General features: G+C 44.7%; 1 pseudogene; it reads left to right on the forward strand.

The window, feature by feature from the left end:
• Positions 1-1,197: 1,197 nt before the first annotated feature.
• Positions 1,198-2,048, forward strand: LOC126931772 (insulin-induced gene 1 protein-like; annotated as a pseudogene).
• Positions 2,049-6,577: the final 4,529 nt, after the last annotated feature.

The raw sequence follows: 6,577 nt of genomic DNA on the forward strand, positions 1-6,577 counted from the left end.
GCCTCCCAGGTTCAAGCAATTCTCTGGCCTCAACCTTCAGAATAGCTGGGTCTACAGGCATGTGCCACCACACCCGGCTAATTTTTGTATTTTTAGTAGAGATGGGGTTTTACCACGTTGGCTAGGCTGGTCTCGAACTCCTGACCTCAGGTTTTCCACCCACCTTGGCCTCCCAAAGTGCTGAGATTACAGGCATGAGCCATCGCACCCGGCTACCTTATTTATTTGGAAGAGCTGTTTCAGAGTTCATTTTTGGTTGATTTCAAAATGAGTGACCTTTGGTAACTATATAAAGATGTGGATATTGCCACTCCACCCTTCATCCCAGAAGATTTAATTGTTTTCTTGTGCTAGGAAGAAGGTTTGTTAACAATGTTACATGGTCTTAGATCCGATCCCTTTGAGAATCCCTGCTCAGTGTGAAATTCTCGGATTTCATTATTTCACCTTGACCCTGACCCCAAGTCTACTTTGCTAATAGTTTGCAGTGATTATTTTGGAATGTTCTCATGGGACAATCTCATTTCTTACATGTCCTTGCTACTTACTGTTCCCTCTATTAGCCTTAACTCACTTTTAAGGATCTTAGGGAACTTCTGAGACCTTCTTTACAGCAATTCAAATAAATTAAATAATCTCTTTGGGCTAATTTTTTTTTTTTTTTTTTTTTTTTGAGATGGAGTCGTGCACTGTCACCCAGGCCGGAGTGCAGTGGCACAATCTCGGCTTACTGCAACCTCTGCCTCTGGGATTGAAGCGATTCTCCTGCCTCAGCTTCCTGAGTAGCTGGAATTACAAGTGCCCACCACCATGCCGGGCTAATTTTTTGTAGTTTTAGTAGAGACGGGGTTTCACTATGTTGGCCAGGCTGGCCTGGAACTCCTGATGTCGTGATCCAGCCGCCTTGGCCTCCCAAGTAGCTGGGATTACAGGGGTGAGCCACCGAGCCCAGCCTCTTTGGGCTAAATGTTAACACACTTATGAGACATTTACATTTTTTCCTTTGTGAATTTCTTGAGTTGTGTAATTTATCATTTTTCTCAATGTTCTGTACTTCGTATTTTCCATCTAGTCTCGAATGTTTCGAAAGCATGATTTCAGGCCCTCCATATAAGCCGCACTTGGGGATGTCCCGGGCCACTACTCTTCATTCCGCGCCGCCTGGGCCAGGAAGCGCCTCTCCGATGGGGGTGATGGATGCCCAGATTGCACGACGACCACTTCTGGTGCTACTCCTGAGCCTACAGCGCCAGACGCCGAGGCCCCCAGTGAGCCCGGGCCGCAGGGCCGGCTGCCAAGGTTGGGGATACGATCAACACCTCCGTCTCCGGCCCCTCCCTGCTGGCGGTCTGTGGGGCCCTGGACACTGACCCTGCGCCCGGGGGGCCGCAGCGCTAGGATGAGCAGTCCCGGGCCCGGAGGCCTCCACACCAGCACCTGGCATCATTGCCTGGTGCAGAGGAGCTTCATGCTCTTCTCAGTAGGGGCGGTCCTAGCCCTGTGCTTAACCTGCTGCAGATCCAAAAGAATGTCACCCTCTTCCCAGAGGAGGTGATCGCCACCATTTTTTTCTCTGCCTGATAGGTCCCTCCCTGCTGCGGGACAGCAGCTGCTGTTGTTGGTTTACTGTACCCTGTATCGACAGTCACCTCGGAGAACCCCACAAATTTAAGAGAGTGGGCCAGTGTCATGCGCTGCATAGCAGTTTTTGTTGGCATTAACCAAGCCAGTGCCAAACTGGATTTTGTCAATAAAGTCCAGCTGTCCTTGACTTTAGCAGCCCTGTCTTAGGGCTTTTGGTGGACATTTGATGGTTCAAGAAGTGGCCTGGAGCTTGGGATCACCATAGCCTTTCTAGCTACTCTGATCAGTCAGTTTCCGTTTGTAATGGTGTCTATGAGTACACATCCCCAGGTCTCCTCTATGTTCCTTCTTGGTTCCCACGTATAATCTTTCTCAGGGGGTGTCACAGTGGGAAGCATAGGACGACAGTTAGCTATGGGTGTCCCTGAAAAGCCACATAGTGATTGAGTCTTCAAAACCACTGATTCTGAAGAATAAGTAAGATTTGGGAAGAAAATCTGATTGTGGATTATGACAAAAATTATCTTTTTTGTTAAATAATCTATTTAGATTGGGCTGACTGCACAAATGATTCATGGAAAAAGATGTTCAATGGTGAAGTGGAGAAAATAACTACTTACCTTGAAATCCTACCTTGACTGACTGCGCTAGTGCCTCTCTGTGCCCTGGAACATTCTGCCAAGGCTGTGTAGGTTCAGGCAGGTGGCAGTTTCCTGAGTGTTAGATTTCATTCATGATTAAAACAAGATGCCATATTTCAAAGCCTTGAACTGAGACTTAATTACCAACTATGAGTTTTCTGTCACTGCCCAAAGGAGATGGGTTGGTGGTGCTTAACAAAGATGAAGTATGGCATAATAGGAATAATATTTATCCAAAATATTTTTAAAAATAAGTTTGTGTGGCTAGGCGCAGTGGCTCATGCCCGTACTCCTAGCACTTTGGGAGGCCAAGGTGGGTGGGTCGTCTGAGGTTAGGAGTTCAAGACCAGCCTGGCCAACATGGTGAAACCCTGTCTCTAAGAAAAATTCAAAAATTAGCCGGGCGTGGTGGCGGGCACCTGTAATCCCAGCTACTTGGGAGGCTGAGGCGGGAGAATCACTTGAACCTGGGAGATGGAGGTTGCGGCGAGCTGAGGTTGTGCCATTGCACTCCAGCCTGTGCAACAAGAGCCAAACTCTGTCTCAAAAAAAAAAAAAAGTTTGTGTTGAAGAAGGAGAAGGAGAGGAAGAGGAAGATGAAGAAGAAGAAGAGGAGGAGGAGGAGGAGGAAGAAAAGAAGCAGCAGTGAGTATAGAAAGGTCCTGCTCTAAGTAGGGTTGCAGTGTGGCCACACTTCATGATGTCTCTCGTTCATGCTATGGTGATGTGCTTACATGGTCACATGTGTACGTATCACCAGTGAGTCAACTGTGCTTTTCATTCCACCCATGGAAGTTTGTATAGACAATCTTACTGAGCAAAAGGCAATGAAAAGTCATGGTTCTACACTGTGATATACTGGAATTTTCACCCCAGTTTATGAAGTTTATTTTCAAATCCATAATCATCTAAGAATGAATACCTATCTGCCATGTATTTCAATCTTAGTGGGCCAAAATGGTTTGTTTCTTTGTTACTCCAGAAGGGAGATGACTGTTTTTTTCCACAGCCCTATGGAATTTGCAATCTGTGATTGCTTTGTGAAAAGGAGAGTGCATATGTCATTGCATTAAACATGTGGTGTTTCCAAATATTCCATGATATTGGTGAGCACAATGGTGAGCACAATTTAATGGCATAGACCATACTAGACCTAATTTGCAAGTATTGGATCTTAAACTTCAAGTGCAATGTATATGAAAACCAAGCTGAGCTTCGTAGCTCTTAAATGGTTATTTATTTTTTTAACGTGTGAGATGTTCAAGAGAAGAGTTCTCCATTTACTTTCAGTGCTGCATGGAGGAAACTCAGCAATGGTTTCTTTCAGTTGCGAAGTTTCTTTCGTGTTGTACCCTCCACTGAACCCTCCACATTTGAAGTACTCCAGTTTTGTGGGTTTGTTAATTTTTACCTACAAATTTACCTTGCTGTGTTTTGCAATTTAAATGATTTTGGTTTGTTTTAAAATCTGAGAAAGTGGCCTGATTAAAAAACTCATTTTACATAGAAGTCACCGGTCAGTAGAACAAAAACTTAGACTAACTTGCCTATGAGTGTTGATCTGTGTATTTGGTTTCGTGTATGTGATGATCCTTTTTGGGGCTGTGTTTTGCTTTGTTTCGAGGGATCTTGGAGTAAATTTCAGGTTCCTGAAGCTAATTTATTTTAGAGGAATTTTGTTTTAAAAAATAAGATTATTGGCTGGGTGTGGTGGCTCAATGTCTTTTTCTCTTAAACTGGAAATAAATCTATATCTGTTAGAAATAATGTAGCCTAAGAAATGTAAATTTGGCCAGGCATGGTGGCTAACACCTGTAATCCCAGCACTTTGGGATGCCAAGGCAGGTGGATCACCTGAAGTCAGGCGTTCGAGACTAGCCTGGCCAACACAGTGAAACCCCGTCTCTACTAAACATACAAAAATTAGCTGGGCATGGTGGTGTGCTCCTGTAATCCCAGCTACTAGGGAGGCTGAGGCAGGAGAATCGCTTAAACATGTAAGGCGGAGGTTGCAGTGAGCTGAGATCGTGCCACTGCCCTGCAACCTGGGTTACAGAGCAAGACTCCATCTCAAAAAAAAAAAAAAAAAAAAAGAAAAAGAAAATCCAAAACCAATTAAAGCTTTATTTTGAAGAATGACAAATCTAGATTCTATTTTTAAAATTTGTGTTTTTGTTTTTGTATCTTGTTTTGAGACAGGGTCTCACTCTGTCACCCAGGCTGGGATGCAGTGATTTGATCTCAGCTCACTGGAACCTCTGCCTCCTAAGCTCCAGCGATCCTGCCATCTCAGCCTCCCAAATAGCTGGGAATACAGGCATGTGCCGGGCGCGGTGGCTCAAGCCTGTAATCCCAGCACTTTGGGAGGCCGAGACGGGCGGATCACGAGGTCAGGAGATCGAGACCATCCTGGCTAACACGGTGAAACCCCGTCTCTACTAAAAAATACAAAAAAAACTAGCCGGGCGAGGTGGTGGGCGCCTGTAGTCCCAGTTACTCGGGAGGCTGAGGCAGGAGAATGGCGTGAACCCGGGAGGTGGAGCTTGCAGTGAGCCGAGATCCGGCCACTGCACTCCAGCCTAGGTGACAGAGCTAGACTCCGTCTCAAAAAAAAAAAAAAAAAAAAAAAAAAAAAAATACAGGCATGTGCCTCCATGCTCAGCTAATTTCTTGTGTGTGTGTGTGTGGTGTATGTGTTTGTTTTTCTAGAGATGGGGTCTCACCATGTCGCCCAGGCTGGTCTGGAACTCTTGGGCTCAAGCGATCTGCCCACCTGGGCTTCCCAAAGTGCTAGGCTTATAGGCATGAGCCACCACACCCAGCCCTGAAAAAATGTTTGAAACTCATATATGTTTAAGTGTGTGATGTATCTATTATTAAATTAAACACTAAAAGACTAAGACAAACAACACATGTTAATGCCTCAGGACTCCAAATCTCAGTGTCAACTCAGCCTGTGTTGAATGGTCCTTGAATGCCTCTGGGTATTCTTCTTTCCCCAGTGCCCAGCTACTTCAGTAAATGACCACTGGTCTTTTTGATAAAGGACTGAAAATCATTACAGAATATACTCAAGATGATGTTTCAGGGTTCTTTATTCTGGTGAACTGGCCACCTCTTCAGTCCCCCAGTACCAGGTCTGAAAATTGACTTAGGTTCAACATCAGGGCAAGAGATCCTGATTTTCTTTTGGGTGACCACCCCCAATTTTGTCAAATGCAGTTTATTAACCATTACACACCTACTGCTAAGCCCAGGGACTGACACATAGTAAGTACTCAAAAATATTTGTTGAATGAATGAATGATGCTTGGAATTTCAGAGACATAAAAGTTTAGGGTGGTATACAAAACCTCAATCAATCAGTGATTATTGAAATGTTTATTGTTTCATTAAGTATTCTACTTGACCTACAGGGAAAACATAGAGACCTACAGGGAAACATAAAAAACATAGCCTCTGGAATCAATCAGTGTGATTTGATATCAAGTCTCGTCTTATCATTTCTAAGTCTCAGTTTCCTCATGTGTAAAGTGGGTATAATAATAACTTACAAGGCTGCTGTGTGGATCACATGAGATAATGCACATAAAGATCTCATCACGGTGCCTGATACATAGCAAATGTTATAAGGTTAAAATTTTATTTATTCATTTTGTTATTTTATTATTATTAGTTTTTGAGACAGTGTTCCTCCGTCACCCAGGCTGAAGTGCAGTGGTGTGATCTCAGCTCACTGAAACCTCTGTTTCCCGGGTTCAAGCGATTCTCCTGCCTCAGCCTTCTGAGTAGCTGGGATCACAGGCCTGCACCCCCACGCCCAGCCAATTTTTTTTTTTGAGACGGAGTTTCGCTTTTTGTTGCCCAGGATGGAGTGCAGTGGTGCAATCTCCATTCACTGCAACCTCTGCCTCCCGGGTTCAAGCAGTTCTCCTGTCTCAGCCTCCTGAGTAGCTGGGATTACAAGCTCCCACCACCACACCCAGCTCATTTTTGTATTTTTAGTGAGGCAGGGTTTCACCACGTTGGCCAGGCTGGTCTCAAACTCCTGACCTCAGGTGAGGCGCTTGCCTTGGCCTCCCAAAGTGCTGGGATTACAGGTGTGAGCCACCACACCTGGCCAATTTTTTTTGTATTTTTAGTAGAGACAGGTTTTGCCATGTTGGCCCGGCTGGTTTCGAACTCCTGGCCTCAAGTGATCCACCTGCCTTTGCCTCCCAAAATACTGGGATTAATAGATGTGAGCCACCATGCCTGGCATAAGGTTAAAAATTTAAATACCACTACTCACATATGCCACAACTGTTACTCCTTTGTCTCTGCTTATAATTGATCTAAACATTCTCACTAAA

This window comes from Macaca thibetana, chromosome 11, assembly GCF_024542745.1.
Source record: "Macaca thibetana thibetana isolate TM-01 chromosome 11, ASM2454274v1, whole genome shotgun sequence".
NCBI lineage: Eukaryota > Metazoa > Chordata > Mammalia > Primates > Cercopithecidae > Macaca > Macaca thibetana.